The sequence below is a fragment of the Podarcis filfolensis genome (assembly GCF_964270895.1).
Source record: "Podarcis filfolensis genome assembly, chromosome: 12".
Classification (NCBI taxonomy): domain Eukaryota; kingdom Metazoa; phylum Chordata; class Lepidosauria; order Squamata; family Lacertidae; genus Podarcis; species Podarcis filfolensis.
In genome coordinates, this window is record NC_139614.1 from 15,789,235 (window position 1) to 15,803,947 (window position 14,713).

The window sequence follows — 14,713 nt, forward strand, 5'->3', positions numbered from 1 at the left end:
TAGCTTACACTTTTTTTACAAAAAAAAAGGAGTCAGAAAACTTTTTCAGCTGGGGGCTGGTCCACTGTCCCTCAGACCTTGTGGGGGGCCAGACTATATTTTTGGGGGGGAGGGGAAAAAGAAGAAGAATGAATTCCTATGCCCCACAAATAAACCAGAGATGCATTTTAAATAAAAGCACACATTCAGCTCATGTAAAAACACCAGGCAGGCCCCACAAATAACCCAGAGATGCATTTTAAGGAAAAGGACACATTTTACTCCTGTAAAAACACGCTGATTCCCGGACCGTCCGCGGGCCGGATTTAGAAGGCGATTGGGCCGGATCTGGCCCCCGGGCCTTAGTTTGCCCACCCATGGACTCTGAGCTCACAGCTGCTCCCCATACCTACGAAAACCATCCACAATATGTACATGTAAGCGCCCTTGCTTTACTTTTTTCCTCGCCCCCCCAAAGGCGAAGCTTTCTCCTTCTGTACGTACAGTTTAACTTGCAGGATTAAAAAGAATATAATAGCACACTTGAAAAAGAAAGACTTCAAGCTGGGAAACGTTCAGGGTTCTTTATAAACCATCTCGTTAATCCAGAGGTTTATATGTGTAGCAGTGGGCTGTTGTGAATGAATAGCCTCCTGTATCTGCCCAGCCAAACTAGATGATGCAACAAATGTATGAATCCTTTTTTGGGATCTGTGTTTGTGTTTTCAAGAAACGAAAGAGCACTGTGGCAGGGCATGAATGGGTGTAGCCTACAGCTTTGACTGAAATGCCCCCCGCCCCCAACTTCCATCCCAGCCAAAGTGTTGGTGGCCGCAGGGTGGATTTGATTGACATAAGTCAATAATACTTGATTTAAATCCTTTTTTTTTTTTTACAGAAAGACTCATTCTTGCTGGTATCGTCTTAATATTTACAACCAGAGGAAGGTTTCATTTCTGAAATAATAAATTTTCAGTGTAGTTTTTACAGTTATAGCAAAAATTAGTGGTTTGGTTCTACTATTAGAAATACATAGACCTATAATTATGAAATATTGTGAGGTTTAATAAGTTAACTTTATATTTGGACAACTTTTCTGCTGTACTTTATTGGAAGGAGAAAAATAATCATTTCCTTAATAACAATTTACACAAAACAATAACATTATAGCATATGTATCCATGCTTGTTAGCTGATGTTTTTAAACTTTTATATATATATATGATAAACTTAGACTGAGTTTTATCACAGCTGAAAAACTTAAAACAAATCCTTATTTCCTGATGAATAGCCTTTGGACTCTAATGTAACTTAAATAGAAAACTATCTTTAGAAAGATTTTTCCTCCAAAAGCATTTTATTTTAAAAATCCAATTTAAATGAAAAAAAAATAATCTTATGGGACTTGAAGTCCAACATCATCTGTAGGGCCACAGATTCCGCAGCCCTGATTCTATTTTTTTTTTATAAGATGTTTATTAGGGTTTTACAAAAAGCAAAAATTAACAGAGTAAAAAGAAGACAAGAAAAAAAAATACAAAAAATACAAAAATACATAAAAGAAAAGAAAATACAAAATACAAAAAAGAAATAAGTAGAAAAGGTTAAAAACAAATCCATTTTTTTCATATCTTTAAGCTCGTTTGCTTGTTTCCTTGACCTCCTCACACCTCCCTTTTATGTATTCCCGTTCACATAGTCAGTTCAGCAAATCCTTACCCTCTTTCACTTATCTTAACTCTATATCTTAACATATTATAACTGTATATTTTCATCCATTATCAGTCCATTTTTACATATTCTTATTGGCCTTGTTGCTAATGCCACTTAATTTCAATCCAACCTCATTTTAACATTCATTAATTTTACAATATTTCTGCAGATAGTCTTTAAATTTCTTCCAATCTTCTTGCACCAACTCTTCTCCCTGGTCTCGGATTCTGCCAGTCATTTCCGCCAGTTCCATATAGTCCATCACCTTCATCTGCCACTCTTCCAGGGTGGGTAAATCTTGTGTCTTCCAATACTTTGCAATAAGTATTCTTGCTGCTCGCAGCCCTGATTCTAGACTCTGAGGAAGCTAACAAGAACTTGGCTACATTAGTAAAAAAAACCCCAGTGTTTTGAATGCATTACAAACATGCAACACCAGATGGCGCTGGAGAGCATAAAACTTTTCTATGTTATTTTACATAGCGTTTTTTTCTCTTGTTACGTTTAATTTGTTACTTACTTATAGCATGTTTTTCCCTGTGTGTAGATCCACCCAAGACTAACCTTGACAGCAGCAATTACTTTCTTTTAAGACGAAGGTCACAAAAGGTCACAGTGCCAATTGTGTGCATCTTGTGTCCGTCCCACATGCTTGAAGTGGTAACTGATCCACAGCCACCATATATACAACATGTATTCTTGTTTTAGTTCCTAATTTAGAAGAGGATGCTACTTAGATGCCTGTTTCTTCATGCGAATCACCTCCACTGGCAGCAGTCAAAATAGCTACTTTTGTGGAATTTGTATATTCTATCCCAACAGCACAGAGCAGCCTATGGCAACCTCTGGTGCCCAACCATGGCTGGGGCTGTAGTTGCACCAGGTTGGCAATGGCTGGCATAGAATAAGTGGCACAACGGTGGCTTGACCACTTAATGAGGGTGAAAGAGGAGAGTGCAAAATTTGGTCTGATGCTCAACATCAAAAAAACGAAGATCATGCCCACTGGTCCCATCACCTCCTGGCAAATAGAAGGGGAAGAAATGGAGGCAGTGAGAGATTTTACTTTCTTGGGCTCCATGATCACTGCAGATGGTGACAGCAGTCACAAAACTAAAAGACGCCTGCTTCTTGGGAGAAAGGCGATGACAAACCTAGACAGCATCTTAAAAAGCAGAGACATCACCTTGCCAACAAGGGTCCGTATAGTTAAAGCTATGGTTTTCCCAGTAGTGATGTATGGAAGTGAAAGCTGGACCATAAAGAATGCTGATCGCCGAAGAATTGATGTTTTTGAATTATGGTGCTGGAGGAGACTCTTGAGAGTCCCATGGACTGCAAGAAGATCAAACCTATCCATTGTTAAGAAAATCAGCCCTGAGTGCTCACTGGAAGGACAAATCCTGAAGCTGAGGCTCCAATACTTTGGCCACCTCATGAGAAGAGAAGACTCCCTGGAAAAGACTCTGATGTTGGGAAAGATGGAGGGCACAAGGAGAAGGGTATGACAGAAGACGAGATGGTTAGATAGTGTTCTCGAAGCTACCAGCATGAGTTTGACCAAACTGTGGGAGGCAGTGGAAGACAGGAGTGCCTGGCATGCTCTGGTCCATGGGGTCACGTAGAGTCGGACACGACTAAACAACAACAAACCACTTCAGGGCACAGAAAAGTCCATCCCTGTCCTCCCCATGTGTGCTTTGAGCAGCAACACATCAAACAGTAATATCTTATTAAAACAGCTACAGCATACCTATTGTATATGTGAACACAAATTGAAAACCTAGCATTGAAAACACACTGAGTGCACACTAAAGAGGAGTAAAAAACCCGAGTATGGATACAGCCTAAATCTTCTTTAAGTAAAGGAGGCACTGGTGGATCATATCCTTTTGCTGGCGGAATGGCATTCGAAGTTGCATTAAAGTTTTAAAAGTTGTTTTGCATAAGCAAAGGAAAAAGCCCAAATCTAGATGGGAAAGCTAGAAATATAAAAGCATAGCCTACTGGTTTAATTGCATCACAACAGCAGCGCCATTTAACAGAGTGGCTTCCCGCGAAGTTACAAGTGAGATAAGGGGCGAACAATATTTTTACAAGTGAATTATGAGCAATAAGGATGATCCAATAAAGGCATATGAGTGTGATTTCTTAATGCACTATGTCTGCAATAATCAGCCTCCATGCAGTAGCAATGAGGCAAACGTACTTCAAAGCACCATTAGATTATTGAATGCGCACAGTGGGCTTGCAAGTGCACTTACAGCTCATCAAATTAAGGCCCCCCCCCACAAAAGGACAAATGGAGAGCAATCAAGGCTGCAAAGCATCTCATTTGCAGGGGTGCAAAGCCCAAAATGATATGATTAAAAATGTATCTATATGCTTTTAAGGAAATGACATTGATCCCTGAAGGAGTAAATAGTAAAGATACCCCGCCGCCCTTGTTATTGCAAGCTTGGGTAGATGGAGTTTGTGCGTGTGTGTAATCTCAGAACGATATCTGAAAGAAACCGCCACGTGGAAAAGTTCTCCCATGGCACCTCTGTGTGTGATGGCAGCAATAGGAAGCAGCTCCTATTGGGCCGATTGTCCCAATAAAACATTTAAGGGGGGCAGGGCCCCACAAAATTGATGGCATCAATGGAGGCCATTCCATTTTTTTGCCTGCACCATGTCTTGCGATTTGATTATGTACGGCAAGGGGTTTACCTGCTCCCCCAATATTACTTTGTTAAACTTTTATTTATGCAATTTTAACAGCTTTTATAAGGGACGCAATTGGCGCTGTGGGTTAAACCACAGAGCCTAGGACTTGCCGATCAGAAGGTCGGCGGTTCGAATCCCCACACAGGGTGAGCTCCCATTGCTCGGTCCCTGCTCCTGCCAACCTAGCAGTTCGAAAGCACGTCAAAGTGCAAGTAGATAAATAGGTACCACTCCGGCGGGAAGGTAAACGGTGTTTCCGTGCGCTGCTCTGGTTTGCCAGAAGCGGCTTTGTCATGCTGGCCACGTGACCCGGAAGCTGTACGCCGGCTCCCTCGGCCAATAAAGTGAGATGAGCACCGCAACCCCAGAGTCGGCCACGACTGGACCTAATGGTCAGGGGTCCCTTTACCTTTACCTTTAACAGCTTTTATATGCACATCATACAGTATCCATCACTTCTCTCTTTTGCTAAGACTTCCCAGGTCCACCTCCCTGCTGCATTCTAGGGAAATCTTGATCTGCATGTCCAGAATTGTCAAGGGGAATGAGAGACTCTCCTATGAAGAAAGGTTGCAACACTGGGGACTTTTTAGTTTAGAGAAGAGGCAAGCAAGAGGGGACAGGCTCAAAGTTTATAAACTTATGCAAGGCATGGAGAAAGTGGAAGATGAACAGGGATATAAGTAATACTGTTGACTGCTGAGGAGAGACAACCTGGAATCGCCTTTTGCAATTCCTATGCGTTTAGGAGGTTGGGGTTCACCTTTTTTTGGAAAAAGAGTGCGTTGGTTAATGGAGGAACATTAAATGGGCATTAAGGGCGTTGTGGAAAGACTTGTGGGTGGCAAAAGGGAGTCAAGCTGGATTGACCTAAGGTTAACCAGACGTCCCTGTTTCCTGGGGACAGTCCCTGGATTTACAAATCAGCCCCCTGACAAAATCCATCTATTTAGTAGGAAGTTGAAAAGTCTCCCCGGATTCATTGAAAAAAATCTGGTAACCTTAGATTGACCTCTTTCTCTGGACTGTTGGATGTAGAATCCAGAGAGAACTAGGCAGGGGGGCCTAGAAGGTCAATCTGTGATGCAGGAGAGCATGGCATTCCTAGAGCCTGAATGGTTCAAGCGTAGGGGGGGCGGAAAGGTAAAAGGTAACTGGATGGTTAAGTCCAGTCAAAGGTGACTATGGGGTTGTGGCACTCATCTCGTTTTCAGGCTGAGGGAGCCGGCATTTGACCACAGACAGCTTTCTGGGTCATGTGGCCAGCATGACTAAACCGCTTTTCCTGTTCTAAACAACACACGAAGGAAAGACCAGGGACCATCTCAATTAGCTGGCCGTTCTAGTCTCTCTCAGCACCGCTGTCGGAATTAGAACTACTCCATTTACCGTATTTTTCACCCCATAGGACGCACCGACCCATAGGATGCATCAAGTTTTTTTGGGGGGAAATAAAGGGAAAAAAAATTATTTCCCCCCCCAGGCGCTTGTGGTGCCGGCAGCGGGGAGAAGCGCTCTTCTCCCCGCAGCCCGCCTTCAGACCAGGTCCGGGGACAGCGGGGAGACGCACTGCGCCTCCCCGCTGTCCCCGGAGCTTGTGGGGCAGGCAGCGGGGAGAAGCGCTCTTCTCCCCGCCGCCCGCCTTCAGACCAGGTCCGGGGACAGCGGGGAGACGCGCTGCACCTCCCCACTGTCCCCGGAGCTTGCGGGGCTGGCGGCGGGGTCTCCCCGCCGTCAGCCTCCAAACCACTTCGGGAGACAGCGGGATGGCGGCGTTCCGCCTCCCTCTGTCCCCCGACCTTGTGGGGCTGGCACTGGGGCTCTCCCCTCTCACTCTCCAGGCTTCAGCGAAAGCCTGCATTCGCCCCATAGGACGTGCACACATTTCCCCTTCATTTTTGGAGGGGAAAAAGTGCGTCCTATAGGGCGAAAAATACGGTACACTGCTCTTAGCTAATACATGTGTGTCAGGGTCCTTCAATATAACTGCACCCTTTGCAACCCCGTTTTTTTGACGTTCAACTTCTTATTTTGCCGCCTCTGTAACAGAGTCTTCACAAACCTTCAAAGACAAGGTAGCTAGGACAAGGTAGCAGGAAAGAGTTGATAATCTATAACGGACGGTGGACTGTTCTGTTTCAGGATAAACTCCCTATGATAATACCGAGCAACAGGTATCGTAGCTGAACCGTGAATGGCATTATTATCACAGGTCAATATAAAGATGTTGCCTTTGGAATCGATAAATATGTTGCCTCTAATCTCATTTTGAGATCTGAAGATGCAGCCATTGTCTACAAGGGACATTTCTGGCAGATCTGTTCTTCTGTGCTCCAGTTGCACCCCAAATGAGATTTTAAGAAATGGGACAAGAATATCAGCCACACCAGTGGCTTACTCTTTTAGTATGTGCTGAGCTAACTGAACCCAAAGCCCTGGCTTTAACCACATACATGCATGTCTACAGATTAATAGCGCCATCTGCTGGAAGGAAGTCAACACTTCCTGAATATGTGCTAACTTAGAAACAACAGAGAAAATAAAGCAGAGTTTAGTAACTGGTCCTAACTCTATTCCTTATCCAAAGGATAGAGAAGGAGTGGTCACATGGAAACAATGTTCAAGTAGTTACACAGTGAGAAATAAGCTGATCAACAAATACATTCAAATAAACTTAATAGCACTTTTCATGAAATTAAAAGCATATTTCTGCTCTGTGCACAAACATGATAGGCATTGAGGAGGCTGCCACTCACTGAAACAAGATGAAGGTCAAAGTGTTTAAGAGTGACGGATAAACAACACATAACACACAATTGCAATTTAATGAGGCAACCTGGCACACTTCTTCATAAATGCATCTGAAATTCATTGGAATTTAGTTCAGTCTGAACACGGACACCCCACGCAGCTTGCCTCCTGGCTGAGGAATGGTAAACACAAGTAATAAATGATAAGGAGTCACATTCTGTCACTCTCAACCATCAATTAAATACGGAATAGATGCTGTCCTGCAGAAGCAAAGGACTGCCAGCTGTCTTGGCCAATGCAAGTTTCCATTAAAAACTGTTACTGAAGGAGCTTGTCAAACCAGGGCATCACACATGAATCAGGCCTAACAAGCTTACATTGTGAGGGGGCAACCCCCCCCCCCACTTTGCAGAAGGGATCCCAGTGCAGCTGCCCCCCCATCCACTGCTCATAGGCACTTAATGCATGGCCATTCAAGATTCAGCTCAGTATCATACCACTTTAAACAGCCATAGAACCCCCAAGGAATCCTGGGAAGTGTAGTTTTTTTACAGGTGCTGGTCCTTGTTAGGTCCCAACTAGGGAACACGGGTGGCGTTATGGTCTAAACCACTGGGCCTCTTGAGCTTGCCAATCAGAAGGTCGGCGGTTCGAATCCCTGCGACGGAGTGAGCTCCCGTTGCTCGGTCCCTGCTCCTGCCAACGTAGCAGCTTGAAAGCACGCCAGTGGAAGTAGATAAATAGTTACCACTGTGGCGGGAAGGTAATTGGCATTTCCATGCACTCTGGCATTCATCACAGTCCTCTGTGCATCAGTAGCGGTTTAGCCATGCTGGCCACATGAACTGGAAAGCTGTCTGTGGATAAACGCCGGGTCCCTCTGCTTGAAAAGCGAGATGAGCACTGCAACCCCATAGTCAAATTCAAATGACTTAACCATTTAGGGGTCCTTTACCTTTTTACCGGGGGGAGGCACTATTTCTCTCACAGAGATACAGTCGCTAGAGTTTCCTGGGAAGAGGGATTGGCTGCTAAACCACACTGGGAACAACCCCTGTAATAAACTACAATTCACAGGATTATTTGGGGGGGGCATGACTGTTTAAAATGGGATGATACTGCTTTAAATGTACAAAGTTCCAACGACACTTAACAGGACAGATTAAAATATACAGATGTGATTTATGCAGCTATATCGCCACTAAGCAGCTTCCTAGTCCAAAAGCGTTTTTAAATACGTACCGTCCGGAGTGTCTGTGGGTTGTTGTCACTGTTGTGGTTCAAGGGAAATAGTTCTGTACTTTACCGAGATGTGCTGATGACATCGGCTAGAGAAATTTGTAGCTTGACTCCGAAGTTGACATGGTCTAGGAACGGAGGTAATTCAGAATGGGGGTAATTTTAAGGACATCCTTCAAATTCACATTATTTGCCCGTTGTTGTTGTTTACATTTTTTGGTCTGTTGTGGGAACGGTGTTATTTGAACTTTAGGCCTTTTGCTGTTTACATTTGATGCCATTTTAAATGTGTTGTGGGAGGGGGTGGGGAGGGTTTTCGTTTTGTTTTGTTCTGGTTTTTATTATGTATTTTATTTTATGTTTTTTCTTTTTCTTTTTTGGATATTGTATAATGATTTATTGTATAATGATTTAATGGTCTTGTATTATTATGTTATGAACTGCCCTGAGATCTACAGATGGAGCGTGGTATACAAAATAATAATAAAAATAAAAAAAATAAAAATAAAAAAAATAAAAAAATCATTATTTGTCGTCTTCTGATGAAGGACAGTTAACAATATTTTAAATAAATAAAGGCATGAATAATTTTTAGGGCCCATTACAACAACAAGCAACAACAACAACATATTACTATTTATAACCCACCCATCTGGGCGGCTCCCAACAGAATATTAAAAACATGATAAAATATCAGACATTTAAAACTTCCCTAAACAGGGTTGCCTTCAGATGCCTTCTAAAAGTCAAATAGTTGTTTATTTCCTTGACATCTGATGGGCGGGCACCACTACCGAGAAGGCCCTCTGCCTGGTTCCCTGTAACCTCACTTCTTGTAGTGAGGGAACCACCAGAAGGCCCTCAGCAGTGGACCTCAGTGTCTGGTCTGAACGATGGGGGTGGAGTCGCTCCTTCAGGTGTACTGGGCCGAGGCCTTTTACTAATTGGAGTAGGGTAATATCCATGTTATTTCAAACCTAAAGCCGTATTGAATTCTCTGTAGAAACCAGGGTTTACTTCATCCTAGCTATCAAAACTCACCTTGCCACGGAAAACCACTTTTAAGAATGTACAGACAGCAGTTACTGGATGGGTACCTAGCAGAGCTGCCTGGAATGTGCTGTTTCTCAGCTCAACTGCTGCTGCTCTCAAATACTAATCAGACTTAATGTTAACGGCATCTGTGATTGGCATTATTCTTCTAAGTGCTTGTGGCACCACTTGCTGCTCAAATGATTCATCTTCGCTTGAGAGGAGGGAAATGGGCCAGGAGACAGTACAGATGTCTCTGAGCAGAAAATGACAGATAAGGAATTGTTTTAAGGGTTATACGAGCTATTGTTACAAAGCAAACAATAATCACAGAATAGTAGGGTTGGAAGGGACCGTGAGGGTGATCTAGTCTGACCCGCTGCAATGTGGGGTTAGAACACACAACCCTCAGATTAAGAGTCTCATGCTCTACTGACTGAGCCGTCTGGTGTGGTATTCTAAATTCAGCAAATTCAGTTGAAAGGATCACTTCAAGAAAAACAGTTTTTTAAAAAAACAACAACTATAAACTTCTAGAGAACATGAGACTTCCTGCTGGATTTGAACAAAGGTTCATTTACTTCAGAATCCTGTTCTTCACAGCAGTGACCAAAATGCTTCCCAAAAGTCCATGTGCAGGGCATGAAGAAAGGATGCATGAGAAATTTACCGTATTTTTTGCTCTATAAGACTCACTTTTTCCCTCCTAAAAAGTAAGGGGAAATGTGTGTGCGTCTTATGGAGCGAATGCAGTCTGCGCAGCTATCACAGAAGCCAGAAGAGCAAGAGGGATTGCTGCTTTCGCTGCGCAGTGATCCCTCTTGCTGTTCTGGCTTCTGAGACTCAGAATATTTTTTTTCTTGTTTTCCTCCTCCAAAAACTAGGTGCGTCTTGTGGTCTGGTGCGTCTTATAGAGCGAAAAATACGGTACGTAAATTCCAGTGTGACCCAGCCCAATTCACATCTCCTCTAGGCAGATGTGTAAATTGGAACATAATTTCACACTTCTCCAAATTTACAAACATATTATAAAACTGCAAAAGTGCCAATTTGTAACATGCAGATGAAGCATTTCATGAGACCAGATATGGGACTGAGAAATCGACCCCTGCTGTAGTTATATAATATGTACAAGCTTCCAAATGATAGTATTATTTTGGATGTAGCCCTTAACTCCTGGGATCCAGAAAGTACCTTAGGGAAGCTGGCTAGCTCATTCTGTGATTTCTGGCAGAGCAAGGCTAAAAGATAAGGCTGTGTTGCAATCTGCTATATCTCCCTAGACATCATTTCACAAAGGCACTCTACACTAACAAACACATATCCTTAAATATTATCCAAAAGTAACTATTTGGCTAGCTAGCGGTTCAAATCCCTAAATATCTAGCAAAGCATTTTTGGACCTGCATTGGGCACTTCCAGCAATTCAGTCAAAAGGGTCTAGTGTCATGGAAAGAATCACAGAGTAGTCCTTTGTTCTCTCGACCTTGCAGGGCTTGCCCATACTAGCAGAGAGTTTCGAAGATGCTGCGATTGGGTGGAGCTAGACTGACAAATTTCTACCCAACACGGATATTGTTCAATGGTATTGGAAGCCTTGGAAGAGGGGAAGAACAGTGACCTTGCTGCACCTTTTATAATCAAGTGATATCGCTAGGCTGATGGTCGCAGCAAGTTCTCCATCAGCTGTGGGCAGCCTTTGGCTTTCCAGATGTTCGTGAACCTCCCATCGGCCCCAGCAAGAATGGCCAGTGGGCAGGGATAGAGCTAGCTGTAGTCTAGCAACATCTGGGAAGCCAAATGTTCCCCATATGACTCTATTAGAGAAAGGTTAAGCTCTCATCAGAGGTGGGTCAGGCTATAGCTATAATCTCCCCAGACCAGACCATTTTAATCTCTTTGCCAGATGTATTCAGGAAATCCAGTGTCTCAGATAAGGATTCAAGGTCCTGATTCTGTGACACACCCCATAATAATATGTTGTAGTGCTGGGCAAAACCTTCCCCCTTCCTGGATTGGATTTGGACTTGGGCTTGGTTAATCTTGAACCCAAATTAGACTCCGTTGTGCTTCTGATGACATATCATGGGGAGCAAGAGAGAGTTTGGATCTTCTGCGATGCCTCATGAGTTCTCCATCTGACCTGGCTGCAGTGCCACTGCTTCAGCAGAAATGGAGATAGCTGCAAGGAGGGATGCAGAAGACATCCTCCTTCTCCCTCCCTGGCCCTTGGAAGTTAGAATTCTACTGAGGAAGCTTCCCAGGTGTCAGGGAGGGCAGAAGAGGGTCGGGCTGGGCAGTATATTGTCCAAAACTGGTTTGAAGTCCATATTGCTTTCATAATTTTTGACCTGGCAATACATCACAGATCGTGATGTGTGTTAGGGTTGAGTGATGTCTGGCTTTCAACATTGTGATATATAACCAACTAAACATTGTGATGTCTGAAATAAGGTTGTTACTATGTAGAGGCTAATGGGATAATGTCCTGGCAACTGCTACTTAGGGGCCTAAAACTGATAAAAAAATTTTTACTTACCTTTAACATGTTGTTGCAACTGTTATTTTACGATACAGAGCAACAGGGATGGAAGGAATCAGGAGAGAAGCAATGGTTGGCTTCACCCCCCCCCCCACATTACAATTTTTTACATAGCACACACACTCACACACACATCATGATTCGCGATATATTGTCATGTTGAATATTATGAAATCAAACTGATTTTTGACAACGTATCAAAACATTGCCCAGCTCATATGTGTGTGTGTGTGTGTGTGTGTGTGTGTGTGTGCTATGCTAAAAAGATGATGTGAGGATAACTGTGAAGCCAGCCAATGCCTCTACATAGCTCCATCCTTATTTTAGGCATTGTGATATATCAGTATATCACAATATTTAATGGGTGATATTATATCACAATGTTGAAAACCAAATATCGCTCAGCCCTGTCCGTGCTAACATGAGTGGGTAGAAGCAGGGAGTTAGGGGGTCACTTGTTCAGAATGCTGGTGGGCTTTATAAGCATGCAAAATTTATATTAAACCAGATCCCCACTTGCATGTAGCCATGTGACCCTGATAAGAGGAAACTTTCATTCCTGTAGCTAAAAACCAAAGGCAGTGCTGTAACATTTGCCTGCAGCTCCCTTGAGGCCCAGCTAAATTTCAGTTCCGTCCATATCCGTAACTCTAAAAAGACAAACACTATGGCTCAAGCATCCCCAGAAACAGTATAACCGTTTAATGTATATAAAAATAAATCAAAGCACTTAACGGGTGTGTATGCAGCATAAGCACAGCATAAGAACAGACAATTTTAAGTTGAGGAAAAGAAACTATATTGAAAGGAAAGAGGAGGTGGTCGCTCCTTGTGGGTATCTGGAGAATGGGCAGTTCAAATGAAAGGTCAAACAGCTAAGAGAGCTAGTTAGGAATAAGTTTGTGTGCTGTTGGGAATTCTCAAAGTTACTGGGAAGGAAAGCAGAAGTTCAACTTTGTTTTTGTCTTATCGTCCAAAGCAGCATATTCCTTCCACTTGGAGAGTTATCTACATTTTTGTTTTAATTACCAAATAGCTATGAAGAGGGGGAAATAGAGAAAATGCTATGTAAAAAAGTGAGATACCACTCCCTTAAGCAAGCTAGCGTTGGCATAAGGAGTGAAACAAGAAGTACATAATGAAGATACGTTTGGAAAAGAATCGGGCTGTTTTTTTATGGAGTTCATGTCAAAGTAGCACAGCAGGAAATCGATTTTCACTGTTACTGAGTGCTTTTCTTCAAGGGGGAAAAGGTGTCAGTACTGCGTACTCTTGAGTACCCCTCAGGAAAAAAAGCAATGTTGTTTCGCTTGGGTTTGTGTGTAATGGTATACACAATCTGTTTTATTGTCGCTAGAGCGCGAGACTCTTAATCTCAGAGTCATGGGCTTGAACCCACATTGGGCAAAAAGATTCCTGCATGAAATAATAATAATAATAATAATAATAATAATAATAATAATAAATAATTTATTTATACCCCGCCCATCTGGCTGGGTTTCCCCATCCACTCAGGGCGGCTTCCAACAAAGCACTAAAATACAATAACCTATTAAACATTAAAAGCTTCCCTAAACATTATAGGCAGTGGCGTGTGGTCATTGGATTAAGGGGACTAGGCTGGTCCCCTTAATGTTCCCCTGGTGCTTCCTTCTCAAAGCCCGGAAAGCTTCTGCCCGGCTTAGGGAGGAAGGTGAGAGGCTCTGATGGGTCCAAGATCCATCCTGCCATCTTCCCAAAGCCCATCTGGCTTTTGGAAGGCGGCAGGAGGGCTTCAGCATCCTGTCAGAGCCCTGGCACCTCCTTCACAAAGCTGGGAAGCTTCTGCCTGGCTTAGGGGTGCGAGGTGCAATGCTCACATGCGCGATGTCAAATTCCACTCATGACATTGACCCCCCATGCCCCTCGCAAGCTAGAGCCTCTGGCCCTAACTGTTCCCCTTTGAAAATTTTCACTGCACGCCACTGACAGCAGGGGGTCGGACTTCCAGCTCTACAATTCTACGATTCTAAATCTTCCATTTACATTAAGAAAGGAATAATGGGGTGATATAGAGCTGCGGTGAGGAACCTCAAGCTAAGTGCCTTTTCCCGTTCTTTCCGTCTAGCCTTCAAGATTACACCAGGGTGGAATCTATACACATATTAAAAAAATAAAAATAAAAATGTGAAAATGCTGTATTTTAAAACGTTTTGAAAAAATACATTGAAATTTGCATAGCTCACTTTCACCATCTAGTGTCACATTTGTATATTGCAGTTTATAACACATTTTAAATGTTTAATTTGCAGCTGTGTGGCTGAGTCCCAGACCATGGCCCCTCATCATCCGGGAATTGTTTTGCCTGGCTGAAGATCATCCTTGAACTGAAGTAATGAATGCCTCTTGCTTCCTTGGACGAAGGGTGGAGGTGTGTGTGTGTGCTGAGAAACCTCTGGAATGCAGCCTACTCTTCAAAGGTAAGTGTGACATCCACGTCTCTGCTCATGTTTGCCTTGCGTCCGTCCCCCCCATTGTAGCCCCCCATTGCCTGTGGTTAAGTATAAACGAAAAAGCGTGTCCTTGGGGGTAGACCGAGGGACAAAAAAGTTAACGCACAAATATAAAGAGGGAAGATGTCCATCAATGTTAAGATAATATATAATTAAATAATTTTAAACTTCTGCACTAGAAATATATGGAAAAGTCAGCCTTTCATTCTATGACTTGCCCTAGGTCTAGCAAAAGGATAAATGCTGAACTTTCAAA